This window comes from Polypterus senegalus, chromosome 5 (genome assembly GCF_016835505.1).
Source record: "Polypterus senegalus isolate Bchr_013 chromosome 5, ASM1683550v1, whole genome shotgun sequence".
In the NCBI taxonomy this organism is placed as follows: domain Eukaryota; kingdom Metazoa; phylum Chordata; class Cladistia; order Polypteriformes; family Polypteridae; genus Polypterus; species Polypterus senegalus.
The window spans coordinates 88,693,656-88,710,441 of NC_053158.1; the positions used below are offsets into that span (position 1 = coordinate 88,693,656).

At 37.5% G+C, this 16,786-nt stretch overlaps 1 protein-coding gene across 5 annotated transcripts in view; it reads right to left on the bottom strand.

Annotated features, from left to right (window-relative positions):
* Positions 1 to 16,786, bottom strand: part of LOC120530413 (cadherin-12-like) — an 802,688-nt gene that overhangs the window by 620,730 nt on the left and 165,172 nt on the right. For 4 of the 5 annotated variants that reach the window (XM_039754905.1, XM_039754904.1, XM_039754906.1 and 1 more), the window contains one exon: positions 657 to 744. The exons of the other annotated variant lie outside the window; for it this stretch is intronic. The gene's annotated coding sequence lies outside the window, so the exon portion shown is untranslated. The remainder of the gene's footprint in view (positions 1 to 656; positions 745 to 16,786) is intronic. 5 annotated transcript variants of the gene reach the window in all.

The following is a 16,786-nucleotide window of genomic DNA, read 5'->3' on the forward strand; positions in this document are numbered from 1 at the left end:
AGCGCACACCGACGGGCATCCTCACAACCTGCCCAAACCACCTTAACTGGCTCCTCTTATTCTAGAGGACAAATGATTCTACTCTGATGCTGTCTTGAATTGTGCTCAGAGCAGCTCTACGGGAAGTCTCTGAAGCTCTCCTGAATTGCTGAGTTTCTCATTCTCATTCTCACCAAGTGTCAGCCCAGTGGCCCGGTGAAAAAGCTCATTTCTGCTGCTTGTACTCCCAAGAACTATCTCCAGAATTTATGTAGCTTCCAAATGCAGCTAGCACAAATAATTTCTTTAAAGTACGGAAACATTTCTGTTAGGAGACACAACAGAGTAGAGTACAATAGAGTAGATGATTATACTGGTTTTAAGTTTTATATGCCTGCTCCTTACTTTTACTAGTCCTCCATTACTTCAAGCTCATTACTTTTTAATTATTTCTAGGCCTCCTTTGGACTTTTCACCAGGTAAACATTGAATTTGTAATTTTCCATCCATCCATCCAACCCACTATATCCTAACTACAGGGTCATGGGGGTCACTTGGCCAATTTTATTTTGGATGTCATACAAGATATTTGGTACTGGAATGGATTTAAATAATACAAAACAGGGTCAAACATCACTAAGTCTGAATACTTAATTTATTTGAATCTGAAAACTTACTCAGAAAAAATGTCATTTTTTTCCTAAAATGAGCTTGTCGCACGAATGGGGTTTCTAGAATTGTTCTCTTCAGGTTCTTTCAGTGTTCCTGTAATGATATGGAAAAAAAAATTCAGAAAATTGCTATATAGATTTAAGCTTTATTTTTTATAGTAAGTAAATATAGTTGTTGCTACTCAGTTATATCTTTACTCTCAGTGCATATATAAAAACATTCTTTATGTGTAATCAGCATATACAGTATTTTAAACAATTTACTCTGCCTCAAGAAAATTAATGCAGTAAGATAAAAGGTAATATTTTTCTACTGTTCACTGATACTTTATTGAAGTAAATTAAATAAGATTATTTATATTACAGTAGTGTTCATCTTATGTATATTCTGAACTCTTTAAAATTATGGCAAAAGTGTGAAACGAAAGGTAGCCTGCCTAATTGGGTTAGTCAGGAAAACTATTTTGGCATCAAGCATAATTACAGATACAAAAAAGAAAAAATATTCTGTCAAAGTTAAACTATATCTGGAGGGGTTGATATTTTATTTGTTATTAAAAGGACATTTTGGGAATAGGAGAGTATGGCTTATTTTCCAGAGGCACTTGATCCAAGTCTACCACTGGAGCTACAGATTTTCACTGCTCATTTCTGCCTTTTATTGAATTTCCTGGTTTAATTAACATCTGCCATAACAGTTTCTGCACTTCTAAGATGGATTTAAAATGCCCTCAAGTGTGTGTTGTGCTTTCCTACAGAAATCTGGACAACAAGAGCTGTGTTCAAGATGTTGTGCTCACAGAACCTTGCTCTGAATATTTAATATGCTTGTTAACAACTATAATTCCATTTAATTTGTTTCTAAAAGTGAATTGATTCCGCAGAAAAAGGCACAATTGTCAATCATAATTTCTCCTACAGTGGAGTAGCTAAATAATTATTAGTTACAACTGTGATTGTTCACTGGTAATTACCTTCTTCTTAAGCCATTTTGGTACAAGCTCATTTATTATGAAACAGCAAAATTTTACACAAGCAAAATTATGTCTGCTTTTGGAGCACATAAATTCCTGTCAGAAGTAAGAATAATTAATGCAGCTAAAATGAACTATTTTCCAAAGTCCCTTTGTTTCTTTAATTGTATTCCTATGTACATAAATAAATCATTTAATATTTTACATATTATATGTCCCTATTATTGGGGTTAATAATACAGCAGGTGTAATGTAAATAAATATGAATACAAATGAATAATCAGCAAAGTATACAGACAGAGACACACAGCTTAATATTCTTATAGGGTTCTCATAAGTCTTGCATAAAATATATAAATCAGAAGACATCCCCATAGCATCCCCAACACCAGAGTCAGTTGAAAAGTTATGGCCATCAGACTAGCCCAGACAACACAACATATAAATAACACATCACACCCATTGGATATTTAAAGAACTGGATCACCAGAACTGTGTCTAAAAGATATAGAAATGTAGAATAAATTCTAGAAGTGTGCTAATTATAAGCAAAACAGATCAATAAATTTTGAACCTCTATCCAGAAGTAATAGATCATTATTTCTGATGCCAATCTACCATTATCCAGAAAAAAAGAAGAAGAAGCAGCCAGTGCTCAGATCGGACCTAAGAATAAAGTATACAGAGCTTTTCTGATGCATTGGTTGCTAAGCAGCCTTGGCATCTTCTTGCATCCAGATATCAATGGTCATGACCAGGATAGCTAGGGCAATGAGGACACATAATTAAGCAAGTTTGGTGTCTGCTTTTATCCTCAAACAAACAGTGTTTAAAGAAAAGTGTTTTGCTGAGGCTTCTCAATAAATCAATAAATAGTCCATAAAACAAATGTTCACCATGGGAGATAAAATCAGTCCAATAAATAAACTGAAAATAATGTTAAAAACAGCTATAAAACCTTGAGATAAAATCAGGCCTCCTATTTGTCAGCCTCTGTACTTCCTGTCTTCGCCCAACACTGGCATAAACGATCTAACATTAAAATGGCTTTCAACCCGGCCACCTCAGCCAGTCATCACAGCTTCATCTTTCTACAACCATCCAAGGATCATCCCTCAAAGCCTTGTGGTCACTCCTGCTCCCTGGATGGTCAGCAGGAGTGACCGGACCACAAGAAAAAAGTTCCTCTCACTCAACACAGGACCACTTCTCGATTGCCATACCTCCTTGGCCTCTGCTCCTGCTCACACTCCTGATCTTACTCCTCTTGACTCCAACCAATCTCTTCCTTGATTTTCTGCCACCTAGGTTTTCCTCTCAATGCTTTCTCATTTTCTTCCTCTTTTTCATTCTGCTCCAGGTCTCCTCTATATTTTGTGGGTGCAGGTGTTACCTCACAACCCACATAGCATCAGTGAGTAACAGTTGAGCAGATCGCACTTGCACATTAACAAGCAATAAGCATGCTTCCACATTGAACACCCTATATTTATATATATATGTGTGTATATATATATATATACACACACATATATATATATACACACATACACAGTATATACATATACTATATATATATACAATGAAATTCTTGCTTGCATGTCAACCCACAGACAGTGAATATAGACAAAAAAACCCACAATAAATAAATGAATATAAATAAGTAAATAAATAAAACCAGAATCCTAGGAATAAATAGAAACAGTGGCAGAAGTATATATGCAGGTAGCAGTGGAGGATACTGATTGTTCATGAGTCTGATTGCAGTTGGGTAGAAACTGTTCCTGAACCTGGAGGTGCACATCCGAATGGACTGTAGTCGCTTCCCAGATGAGAGGAGGGTGAAAAGTGACAGTGCAGGGTGGCTTGGGTCCCACCTGATACGGTTCACTTTCCTGAGACAGCGTGTAGTGTGGATGTCATAGATCGCAGGGAGCTGTATGCCCGTGATCTGCTGTGCTGTGTTCACCACACGCTGCAGAGCTCTGCAGTCCTGAACTAAGCAGTTGCTGTACCAGGATGTGATGCATCCTTTCAGGATGGATTCCACAGTACACCTGTAGAATCTGCATAGGGTTGTGGGGGACATCCAGGCCTTATTCAGTCTCCTGAGGAAGTAGAGGTGTTGTTGGGCTTTCTTGACTACTGCTGCAGTGTGACTTGACAATTTAAGGTCATCAGTAAGGGTGACTCCGAGGAACCTAAAGCTGCTGACCTGCTCCACAGCCTCACCTCCGATGTAGATGAGGCTGTGCTCTGTTGCCTGTTTGCAGAAATAAACAACCATCTCCTTAGTATTGCTAATGTTGAGGGTGAGGTTATTGTCCTGACACCATTCTGTCAGGAGTCTGACCTCCTCCCTGTAGGCCGTCTCATCGTCCTCGCTGATCAGACCTATTACAGTGGTATCATCAGAAAACTTGCCCATATATATATGGACATTTGCCTGATGTTTTCATCAACAACCTCATAGAGAAAGGGAGAGGAATGGTTGAACAATATATACTAAGATAGACAAAATGTATAAAAATAAATCCTTAAGGGAAAGGAGTCATTAGGTGGGTTGCAGTTCCCTGGAGGTTCACCATTTCTTAATACACAAAGAGCATTTATAAACCAATTTCAAATACCCAGAGTTTTTTGTGTTGCTGCATTCTTTCATTGGCTACCCAGAAGCACTGTCTAGTAACAGAAGCACTGTCTAGTAACAGAAAATTCCAGGAAAAATCTGTTAATTTTAATGAGTATCCATTATCCAACCCGCTGAATCTGAACACAGGGTCACGGGGTCTGCTGGAGCCAATCCCAGCCAACACAGGGCACAAGGCAGGAACTAATCCTGGGCAGGGTGCCAACCCACTGCAGGACACACACAAACACACCCACACACCAAGCACAATTGTGTGGGAGGACTGTGGGAGGAAACCAGAGTACCCGGAGGAAACCACGCGAACACGGGAGAACATGCAAACTCCACGCAGGGAGGACCTGGGAAGCGAACCCGGGTCTCCTAACTGCGAGGCAGCAGCGCTACCACTGTGCCACCGTGCTGCCCCTTTAATGAGTATTTGTTTTCTTAAAGAATAGAATGTGTTCTTTCCAGCTGCAAACTTTTAAGGTCCACTGAGAAAAACAGGGCAAATCTGTATGGCACCGATGCAATTTGAGTAACAAGCCTATGTGATTTTAAAAATATATAAAAAGCTCTAACTTCTGAGTTACAAGAAGATAGAGTGCTCCCAATAAGGTAATTAGTCTTTCTTGCTATTTTGTGTTCCTGATATCAATTGTTAAAGTTTCTGAACATCTTTTCTTTCTTTATATAGAATAGTCATCAAACGCGATGTCTGTAGCAGCACAGCACAGCGAACTTCCTCCAGGCACAGCACAGTCACATTCACCATTATTTGGAAAACATATAACTGGATTTTCATCCTGTACTGCTGGGTGATGAATGTTTTGTTTTGTGAATCCCTTTGTGTTCAGTATTAGTTACTATGAAAAGTGAGTCAGAGTTCTTTTTCTCAAAATGCCCTCCAAAACCATTTTTAACATGGTATAAATCAGTGAATGAAGGCCAGTGACATATGTCAAAGGTGTTTTTATGTTTAATGCTAGTTTATTATTGTTAATAGCATAGTTATTTAAATCTTTAAAATGTTAATCGCTACTTTATAATGGAAACCTGAACTAAAGAATTTTTTCCATTATAATCACTGTTAATTGGACATTCTTTGTGTTTTTATAGACATTTGTTCATAGTCCACTTTCACCTGTACGGGTACTCTGTTGTACAAGGTTTTCATCACCATACTTCTAGTTTGCAAAAAAGTCATATATCAACCACTTTATTGCAATTTTTTAAAAGTGTGATGACATACAATTTGCACAGTGGAGGTTAACCAATCAATTCACAGTATTGATGCTCAGAGTTATTATAAACCTTTCTGTGATTAGTTTTTTAATGCCACCACCCTAACACTCCTTGGGGATGGCCAGCGTGGTATGTGGTGAGGGTTGGAGGTAAACTGTAAGAGAAATATTTATAAGAAAATGGTTATGATATTGAACAGATAGTATACTTTTTATTTATTACATTGTACTTGAGGTACAAAATCTCAGCAGTATGAATTAAAAAAATGTGTTAGTTTTCATCATTTAGATTAAATGACATGTATACTTCTGCATGTCAAGTGACAACAGCAGTGAGCATATTGCTACATATTGCACTGCACATTAATTTTGCATCCACACTCTTGAGTACATATTCAGGTCAACAAGTAATGTAATTATGCAAATTAGTGGCTTGCATAAGTCACTGATAGATTGATTACAATGAAAGCCTGCAGTCACTTTGTTCCTCTGAGCCTGTGTATCCTTTCTGTTGCCTAAAGTGCCGCCTGTGACACCAGTTCAGATGTCAGAACTAAGTGATTTAACAGAGCTGAAAAAGTCACTTAACACATATTAAATATGTTGTAACTTCAATCCAAGAAAGCAGCATATGATATCACATTCATAAGCTCAGCCCCAGATCCAAAAGATATGAAGCTAAACAAGTGATCCTGTAAACTGAAATGCTAATGTCACACTTCATTGGGAGTAATATTTCCCAGCTCAATGTAATGGATTCATTGCACAATACTAATTCTTATCTCAGCTGTCAGATTTAAGGGGTGCTCTGAAGTTTACCCTGAACCCAAATGACTACAAGTTAGACCAAGGTAACAATAAAACAGGGGAATGTATTAACACAATTAAAATTGCCCTAGGTTTTTTACAATTAGTTTCCTAACCACTATTTATTCTAAACTGTTTGCAATGTCTCACAGAGCTTATTTTGGGGATTGTCTCAGAAAAAATAAATGAATCATTGTTGAGGAGAGGCACTGCTTCATGCATCCACGCTCGTGACATCATTCATGTGATTTCCCTAGTTTTGCATAATTTCTAAAACACTAATGCTGCATTTCTCATTAAAGACTGTTTAAAATTCCATCCATCCAATCTTTTGAAACCACCTTGTCTGTTGCAGAATGCAGGGACTCTGAGACTGTCTTGGTAACACTGGACAAAAGATAGAGACCAACTCCGGATGGGACAGCATTCCACCATTCAGATGGTTAATTAATCAATGAGGTAATTTAGAGATTTCAACTAAAGTAGTATGTATTTCTTAGAGGAATTTGAGAAAATGAAGACACCTTGAAAAAAACAAAACACATAAGCATGAGAAGACACTGCAAACTCTTGACAGTCACAGGCCAGGCTGGGAAACAAAATTGGATTCCAAGAGCTGTTAGGTACCGGGGCTAACCACAGCTATATGCTGCATGCTCAAAAAACGATTTGCAAATTGGAGTTAACAGCCTGCAAAAAAACAACATTTTCCTTCTGCACATTTAAGCTAAAAAATATGGAATTTATTTAATACAACTGGACATAGGTGGGTTACTTACAACACTGTAATGGAAAATGCAGGTTCTGAAAATGAACGGATGGCTGCAATCCATTCACTGTAATCTGGTTATTTTACAATTTTAACATTGACTGGCATGAGGAATTACCGGTCAGTGCTTTTCCTATGCTGCAGGTCAAGCATTTCATGGTCTAAAGAAAAACAGTTCCTAGGTGGCATGATTAGTGACTGCAGCATCCTATAACTACTGAGCCTGTTAACAAGTCTATCTAGGTCAAACATAATTCTAAGTTACAGCTCTAGTAAGAATATAAATCACAGGAGGTGAAGCTACGCAGTGCATTAGGCAGACCAGACCACAGATAACATGTTCAGTTTTTCCCTCCATGTTTCATATTAAAACAGAAGTAATCCTCAATCTAAATTAAATGATTTATGAAGAGTGGCTAAGGTGACTAAACATATATTTTGACAAAACAAGATTAAAGTGAGAGTGCAGACAATATTTGCACAAACCTATAGGCACTGACATTTTCTTTTACTACTCAAATTATTTTTTATTCTAAACACTGTAGTAAATTATTATGAGAGTATAGATAACAAGTGCAACAATAAAGGAAAACAAGCACATTGGACCAACAGTTTGTGTTGCAGCCTCAGTTTCAAGACGTTCTCCTCCCAGTAAGGTCACTGCCTATGTGGAGTTTCCATGTCCTCCTAATTTCCGTTTTTCTTTGCTTTAGCTACTCCAGTTTTCTCACATTTGGCTTTCTGATGCCTGTAATGGGTGTGTGTCTGAATGTATCTACCAGGTGGTGACTGCTTTGCACACGCTGCTAACGTGATAATCTTGTGTTAGTTTCAACCCTGAGGAGGAAACAGGGTGTACAGAAAATACCAAATAAATACGAAACAAAATACCATAAAATACCAAAGCGTGATTTGTTTGTTCTTGTCACATTTTTATAGAATGAAGTCAAAATTGCAAATTCAACATGAACCCATAAAACTGCAAATACTAAGTATGAAGGGACACAACTATGATGCAAGTTCCATTGCAGTAAAACTCTATACAAATAACACACATATTTTTAATATAATTTAGGGTCAGGGGACCAAGCCAATAGCATTGGGTTGAAAGCAGACCTGGACAGGATACCAGTCCATTACACATACACACACAAACACACACACACACACTACTACTGGGACAGTTTAGAATCACCAGCCAATCTAACACTTAAAATAGGAGTTCCTGGAGAGAAAGACTTGGGAAGAACATGCAAACTCCACATAGAAAGCCAGCAGATAGATACTTTATTAATCCCAAGGGGAAATTCACATACTCCAGCAGCAGCAAACTGATAAAAAACAATATTAAATTAAAGAGTGATAAAAATGCAGGTAAAACAGACAATAACTCTGTATAATGTTAACGTTTACCCCCCTGGGTTGAACTGAAGAGTCGCATAGTGTGGGGGAGGAACAACCTTCTCAATCTGTCAGTGGAGCAGGACAGTGACAGCAGTCTGTCGCTGAAGCTGCACCTCTGTCTGGAGATGATACTGTTCAGTGGATGCAGTGGATTCTCCATGATTGACAGGAGCCTGCTCAGTGCCCTTCGCTCTGCCACAGATGTCAAACTTTCCAGCTGCAAGCCTACAATAGAGCCTGCCTTCCTCATCAGTTTGTCCAGGCATGAGGTGTCCTTCTTCTTTATGCTGCCTCCCCAGCACACCACCACGTAGAAGAGGGCACTCGCCACAACCGTCTGATAAAACATCTGCAGCATCTTATTGCAGATGTTGAAGGACGCCAGTCTTCTAAGGAAGTATAGTCGGCTCGGTCCTCTCTTGCACAGAGCATCAGTATTGGCAGTCCAGTCCAATTTATCATCCAGCTGCACTCCCAGGTATTTATATGTTTGTACCCTCTGCACACAGTCGCCTCTGATAATCATGGGGTCCAGGAGGGGCCTGGGTCTCCTAAAATGGTTTGAGTTGCACCATTTAACAAAGTCCTTGATAAGGTTCCTATACTCCTCCTCCTGCCCACTCCTGATGCAGCCAACGATAGCAGTGTCATAAGCGAACTTTTGCACGTGGCAGGACTCCGAGTTGCATTGGAAGTCCGATGTATATAGGCTGAACAGGACCGGAGAAAATACAGTCCCCTGCGACGCTCCAATGTTGCTGACCACAATGTCAGACCTGCAGTTCCCAAGACATACATACTTAGCAGATGCAGGTTTTAATCCCAGAACACTAGGTCTATGAGGCAGGAGCAATGACTTCTGTGCCACCCTTTTTTACTTTTGATAACATACTGAAAAATTTGCTAAGCAAAGTGTGTGATACAATCTACATATAAAGAGGTTTTGTTGGCTGACTGAACTTGCCATTTGGAGTTTGTTCCACCCTTTATTTCATTAAAGTGAAACCAAAAACATATTATGTATTTAGGTATTTTAGCACTTGGACCTGGCTTTGCACATTGATACATTGTGTGGACTATGGCCGGCCATAAATCCCCGCCAATACCCCCAGGCCGCCAGAGGGAGCCCTCCCTGTGACATGGAGATGCCCTAAATTCCAGCAGGGCATCATAGACTATGGAGTTTTAGTGCACAACCTTGCTGGATAAGGTTAGGGCCGCCAGGTGACGCTGCAGGGAGACATAGAGACGTTTATTTTCCATATAGCCCGGAAGTACTTCCATGTCACTAGGACGGATGAAATAAAGTCATGGACTATAAAAGACTGTAGGAGATCCCAGACAAATGAGCTGAGTTGGGAAAAAGGGAACAACGCGTCTGGGAGTGGAGGATTATTGGATTACTGATTATTGTTATTGTGTTTATAAGTATTGTGGAGTGGAGGGTGCTTTGTGCACATTATTGCATTAATAAAGTCAAAATTTTGGACTTTTATCTGGTGTCTGGCGTCTAGTCTGAGGGTTCAAAGGGACGACAGCACCCCCTATCTGTCACAATTGATAATTTTTTATTTTGTTCTGATTCCACACACCCTAAAACTTACAATTACAAGACAACATGGTATAATATTAAAAGAGCGGATGTTTCGATAGCCAGAAACATGAATCTGACCTTTGAACTTTATTAGTGGGAAATTTGCCAGAACTTTATACTAATGCTACACTAGATATACCAAAAAACAAGCACAATATGTAATATACAGAGTAAGACTTTATAAAACAGTAAAAATGTAGGTTTAATGGAGATAACTGAAGACCGGAGAGAAACAGCTGAATCAGTCCTTTCAACCAGAGAGACCTGGTCAGGAAAGAAACTGTTTGCAAAGTGGTTCTTAGTTTTAATGACTTAGCTTCCGGCCTATAATCCTTTCTGCAGTTTATGTTTCAAATGAGCAAATCCATTGCCATACCAAACAGTTAAGGAGTATGTGAGCATGCTTTAAATAAGTGCTGTATAAAACTGAACTGGCACTGATTGGGACAGGTTAAGCCACTTCCTTCCAATATGGCACCTCATCTGCAATCGTGATGGTGTCATTGGCAGTTTTACAAATGGATTACTAGATGTGCCTTCATAGGTGTAAATAGAGAAAGGTAGAGGAGGCATAAAACAGAGGAAACACTGTGCTCAGGGTCACCGACACTGATGGATATTTGTCCACGTTTACCATCTGAAATTGAGTTCTCAAAAAGTCTGAGTTTCAGAGAGGTGTGCAATAGTCCAAGTTCATACCGAGAAGTTAGTCACAGAAAGGCCCTAGTATGACTGGGTTAAATTCTGAACTGAAATCCAAAATGCTAGCATAATTACCCAGAGAGGTAAATGCTACAAGTAGTAGTGGAGAGCCGTTCATTCTTCATTCTTAGCTGACCTATTGGCACAGTAAGCAAACTATCATGGGTTGAGGAGGGAATCAGTGACAGCTTCGAGATACTGACTAATAAAATGTTCAGATGTCTTTATTAACACAGAGGTCAATACAACCGACAGGTAATCTTTAAGACAAAAACTCTCTTACTTCTTACTTACTAATATCTCACTTAATATAAAGCATAGCATTATCATGGCATGTTCCACATCCTCTACTGTAGAAGATATGGAAAGTATAAATTATATAGTTGGACATTTTATATGAATACCCTTCTAATTGATAGTTAACTACAGAATAGTAAGGGGGATGTATTGTTATCCACCCATGGTTGGTTCTGCTTTGTACCAGATGCTGCTAGCATAGGTTCCAGCCATCATGACGCCAATTATATTATACTAGTCTGGAAATATTTTGTACGCAAGTTTTAAAGTGGACTCTTGAATTGGAGAATGTAGCATAATGCTGTCCTTGCATACTTCTTTCAGTTCTTTGGTTTCATGGAAATAACAGTCAGCCTGAAGCTACCGGACTGAGATGGTGTTGGAGATTAAGCTAGATAAGATAAAGTTATGCAGACATACTAACTCAAAGCAGAGTAATTTAAAGTTACTAATGAACCTGACAGGATTACATTACACTGTGGAAGAAAATTTTAAACAGAAATCCTGAGAATAATATTGTGCATACATAGCACGACAAATTTTTCCCTCGGGAGAAATAATGTCTGACTGTCTGTCTGAGTGAGTGAACCACAAACAAATGTTACTTTTTCACCTTTATCTTTGACTAAGAGAAAGTGTGCAAGGGCACAGATCAAGCCATTGTAACTCTTCTAGACTAAAGGTGACAGTAGAGGTATCCTGTCTGATATCAGGCCATGCTACCCAGACATCAGGTAACATAAGAAAAGAAAAAAAAAAGCCTTCAAGATCTGGAAATGTAAGCCTATTTTTTGGAATTCCTATAAAAGGTAAATATTATAATTGCATTATGTAATGACACAACAGAAGTCAAATGCAATAAATAATACTTAATTAAGACAACAGCTCCAATTAAAAGCAAGTAACAAACACCCACACCCACTGCAACCCTCAATGGAATGAGTTCAGTAGCTAGATTTTTGTGATTAAACTTTCAGCATAAATTTCTCGAAATTTATAGAAAAAAATTCAGACTTACCAGTCAAAAATGAGTTTTGTAAAATAGGTATAATCTTTTTTTCCAAATCAAGCATATACAGTAATTTATATTTTTATAGGGATTTGTGCGTGTTTGTCTCGTGTCTGTTATTAAGACAAATTTGTTACCTTACTTAGAAATGCCAGTAGAATAATGAAGTGGAAGTTGATACAATAGAATAAATAGAAACTAATATAGCTAGACATGAGAATGGAAAGGTTAAATTGTTCAAACTCTACATCATTCAAAAACTAAAATGCAAATTGCTTTTCAAGTTTCTATTCAGTTTTAATCTTCAGTAAAAACTCTTCTGTTACAAACCATATCACTTGACTAGACAGCAGGATGGCCATTCTGCTTTATAATTGATAGATAGAAAAGAGCAGATAATACTTTAAATTATAGAATGGAATGCCTCCAAATCCTGTTACCAATCTGTTTTTTTTTTTTATTCTAATGCTTGAATACTGAAATCCCTTTATGTTAGACCTTAGCGTTTGCTAATTTACAGTATAATAATGCCCTAATTTTCTAGAATTTGAATGCTTGTATTTCAGAGATAACAGCTTTTAAAAAGAAAAAGCTTAGTTCCATCAAAAACTGATATAATTATTGGAGATAAAGATGCGTGAAAATAGTAATTTGAAGTTCATATTATTGAACATAATATCAGCATACATTTAAGCCTGGTTATAAATCAATTGATAATAATCATAGTAATAATTATAGTAGAAACTGTATGAAATTATAATGATAAATACTCCTAAGCAATTAATAATGGTACAATATCATTGTGGTTAAGGCTTCTGTTACTGTAAATCAATGGCAGAATCATTGAATAATTAGAGAAAAAAAAACAACTTAAAGTGCAAAGATAACAATAATGTCACAAGTTGCTTTCTGCTGTAATGAGCATTTTTGAGGAGGCACACACTTACTGATAAACAGGTAATTCTATTTGCATCCTGTTGCCAGTTAAAAAGTACACACAAACACACTAGAATACGATTTCAAATGACATGACCTGGTTCTTTAACTGTGATTTAATACATTTTAAAACAACAGCTTTCAGATGTTCACTATTGTTATGGTCAGATAGCTAGCATGCAATTTATGTTAGCTGTTTCTATCATTTTATTAAACAACTGAATGATTAATTCAATAAATGATTCTGTTATTTCATAAGCACGTTCGTCCCTTATTTTCTATTCTGCTAAAATTCTTGGTCTTTTTGATACAACTACAGGGAATTATTTTCACAATGATAATTTACCTTCATTGTTTCCGGAGGTAAACCAAAAGGACTCATAACTACTAACACCCATTTAACAAGCACCAGTAATGAAGAAATGAAATAAAAAAATTCCAGTTAAAAAAAAGTGTCCTCTAATCACTCTGCTTAGTCTCATCGCAAAAGTGAACACACTTCTTTGTAAGAATGTGGCATACAAATTAGCACATCCTTAAATATAAAAAGGATTTGGAGGTGCAACAAAAGCATTAATGATAAAAGAGTGTTGACAAATTTGCGTTGAGTAAAATTGCGCAACGTGACAAATATGTGCACTTAGTAAACCATTTTGGGTTTAGTTTTATTTACTAGAAAGAAATATATTTTAATAAAAATAAGATAAAGGGTAGTAAACGGTGATGATACATACTATGCAAACGGAAACACTATAAACAAAGAAGCTATACTGTGCCATTTATTGCACTACATTATGTACAATCCCTCACAACAACTGTAAAAGTTGCACTTGTCCAAATGCTGGTAGTAATGTTTGTAGACAGTGATTAATCTTAACATACCTTTATTTGGATGTAGGAGTAAGTGGCAAGGCCAAAATCCATATCACATTATAATTAATTAAAATTCTCCAGCTGGAACCAATGAAAATGTAGCCTCTTTCTCACCCAATTACTATATACTCTCATTGAATAAACACTGGTCAAATTAAGGCTTTTTCCTGTTATCTCTCCCTGCTTCAAGTCAGCAGCTTTAAACACAGTATATTATCAAAAGCCTTTAATCTAATGCGGAGATGCGGGGGGCTGAAACCAGCATAAACTCACCAATCCTTTTGGAAAGTACATAACCTTAGACGATTTTCTTAAAGGATTAGTATGGAAAACTATGTATGTCAAAATTAAATGGAATCCAATGAAATACATTAATGTCCAATGCATATTCATATTATGGATTTAATTTTAGCACGATTTTTGAGTGTTGTAATTAAAACTTAATCAACCAAATGATTCATTATTTTCAATGCATCATGCATGGATCTAATTGCCTTTCCTTCAATGAACATGTATTCATTGTGCAAAAACTTAATTACATCAATTGAAGAATCAAATGTTTGGGGCAAAGGCAAGGTTTGTCAACTGTTTGGGAAAAGGTAATCTAATCATGACTCTACGCATTCAATAAACATCAAGAGATAGTAAAAATTCATGCCAAAATTAATGCATTTTACACGTTAGATTGCATTTAATTTGGTGTGGCTAGTCTTCTATGGTGTAGGCTCATTTACAACATGCAGTCCAAATACAAGTACATATACAAAGACATCGACATTAAGACACGACTTCATCAACCTAAAATCACATTTCACTTATGCATGAACGCATTTGCACATTCTGTGATAAGATATGTTTAAGTTTCCACTAAATTTGAGCAAAAATATTTTGTCTAATATACCAGATCAACTGGTTTATTGCCCATTTTGGACATCTCTAGCTAGCTAGGAGGAAAAGTACCTACACACTTATCAAAAGTAGAGATCATGTCATTACAAGGCAAAAATCTTAGAGCTAATAACATTTTAATATGCAAGATAACCTTTTACTCATTGCTGTAAGTGTTGTCTAAATCAGATTTCTTAGTGAATGTACAAGATAGATAAAGCAGCTGCATGCATTTATCACTGCACACATTTTTCCTGAGCACGTTTGTCACCACACAATTCTTGCTGCATGCATTTCTCACTGCACATTTGTCTTTGGTTTTGTTGTTGCATTTGTTTGACATGCATATGTCAGTGCTCCACTTGCTTAATATCATGTATTATATACTATGTATGTATTCATTTATTTATATACTATATTATCTCTCTATTATGTAAAAAAATCCTGGGATGAGACAAGAGTTTTTAGCCTGGGACAAGATGTGGATGGAAATAATAGAGAAAGAGTAAATGACAAAGTATAACGTTGTAAACAATTAAAAAATGCTGGCACGATACACATGCAGAGCAGGTTAGAGATAATGAAAGTACTAAAATTTGAAAGTCTCAAAAAAATGATAGTAAAGATTGCATTAGCGCAAACAAACAGAAATTATTACTCGGTGAAATAATACCGAATTAAATTAATTAATTAATGAAATAACAAAAGACCTCTGCGTTTTTCCCAGTTGATTGTGGGGTTCGCCAGGGGTGTGTTCTTGCTCCTTCTCTGTTCAATGCCTGTATGGACTGTGTGCTGGGCAAGGTCATGGGGTCCAGTGGATGTGGGGCATCTGTTAGTGAAGAAAGGTTCACAGATCTTGATTTTACTGATGATGCTGTAATCTTCGCAGAGTCAATGGAGGCTCTGATCGGAGCGCTCGAGAGACTGAGCGAGGAGTCTGACTGAGAGAGGAGTCTGAGTGTCTGGGCTTGCGAGTGCCCTGGATAAAAACCAAGATCCTGGCCTTTAGTGACCTCTTGGGCACAGCCATCAGCAGTGTGTCTGTTTGCGGACAGAGTGTTGACCTTGTTGAGAGGTTTACTTATCTTGGCAGTGACATTCATGTCTCTGGTGACTCTTCCTGTGAAGTCAGTAGACGGATTGGGAGGGCATGGGGGTTCATGAGCTCGCTGGAAAGAGGTGTGTGGCGCTCCCGATATCTATGCAAAAGGACAAAGGTCCAAGTCTTTAGAGTCCTGGGGCCTCATGCATAACGCTGTGTGTAAATTTCGCACTATAACATGACGTAAGCACAAAAGCCGAAATGTGCATACGCACAGAAAAATCCAGATGCAGGAATCTGTGCGTTCGCCAATTTCCGAGTTCTTCTGCTACATAAATCTCGGTCAGCGTGAAAAGTAACACTCGTGCACATGCCTGCTGTCCCGCCCCAACTCCTCCCAGAATTACGCCTCTTTGAATATGCAAATCAATATTAATAGCCCTTAAGCTCAGCGTTTTGTGAAAAGACAATGGGAAAAGCAAGAGGGAAAATGGAAGAATTTCAGCGAATACCAAGTGGAGGAAAGGAAAAACGTACTATTTGTTGGTTTAAAAAGTGGTATAAACAACAAAAGGAAGCTGATTGACTGACATAGCGTGTCGGAGAAAATCGAAAGCTCAAGTTCACAAAGTTGCACAGTGCCCGAAATAAAAAAGAAGTTGTCACATATCAAAGTAGCCGTGAAAAGGCAAGTCGTAGCCCACCGTCTGAGTGTCATATGAAAGCTTATTAGGGTACAGAGAAAAAAAAAACGCACACAGTGGGGGAAAAAGCACAAAATGTCAACTTCAATCTCGAAATTTCCATTGTCATTAAAGTAGAACATCATAAACTTCATCTTAAAATCGTTTAATTAACTAGTTTCTCAAATCACATCGTAAGTAAAGTAGCACATTAAATGCTTTGTTTTGTATGTGTTCTTCTATGTGCTCTTTGTGTGTGAATCACTATATGCTTCTTAAACT